Raw genomic sequence first — 1,042 nt, 5'->3', positions numbered from 1 at the left:
AATACAGGGTGTTCCAAAATGATTCATCCGATTACTGAACTGATATAGTTCGGCAACGGTTAATCGCAGGTTAATGACCAATGTATTAATGGAAAGATTAGATAACTAAGTTTATTTTAAGTTATATAGTTGTTAAATTTGGCACCGTAATCGTTAGTGACGTAACTTAATTAGTTGTTATCGAAATCCAGAGAACTTGCAATACCACCGACAACAGTTTGGCGTGTGTTGCGGAGACGCCTGAGACTTAAACCATACAGAATTCAATTGTTGCAGGCTCTCCATGACGGTGATATGCAAAAGAGAATTGAGTTTTGTACATTTGTTCTTGAGAAGAGTGAAGAGGTAGAACAGTTTTTCTATCGTATCATTTTCAGTGATGAGGCCACTTTTCATTTGAATGGGAAGGTAAATCGTCACAATGTGCGAATTTGGGGAATAGAGAATCCACGGGTAGTTGTCGAACACTAAAGGAATTCGCCCAAACTCAACGTTTTCTGCGCTGTTTCCAGAAAGAAAGTGTACGGACCATTTTTCTTTGATGGGAACACAATAACAGGAACTTCATACCTACAAATGATTAAGGATTGGCTATTCCCACTACTACAAGCCGATGGAGATGATTTCATTTTACAACAAGATGGAGCACCACCACATTGGTCCTTAGAAGTACGCAAATTTCTTAACAATCAGCTACCACAGAAATGGATCGGTCGCTGTAGTGCTAATGACGCTGCATTTTGTCCATGGCCGCCGGATCTTACAATATGTGATTTTTTTCTCTGGGGTTACATTAAAAGCATTGTTTATGTACCTCCCCTTCCAAAAGATCTTGACGAATTGAAAAGTCGCATTACAGACGCCATCAACTCTGTTACAGTCGACATGCTTCAACAGGTTTATGAGGAATTTGAATATCGCTTAGATGTTTGTCGTGAAAGTAAGGGGGGTCACATTGAACATTTATAAGCATTGTACCTAAAACTTAAAATAATCCATTAAAATGTAAAATTATTCTAACATGATTATCAATTTTACATAA

The sequence above is a fragment of the Acyrthosiphon pisum genome, chromosome X (genome assembly GCF_005508785.2).
Source record: "Acyrthosiphon pisum isolate AL4f chromosome X, pea_aphid_22Mar2018_4r6ur, whole genome shotgun sequence".
NCBI lineage: Eukaryota > Metazoa > Arthropoda > Insecta > Hemiptera > Aphididae > Acyrthosiphon > Acyrthosiphon pisum.
Note: the sequence above shows the minus strand (reverse complement) of the source record.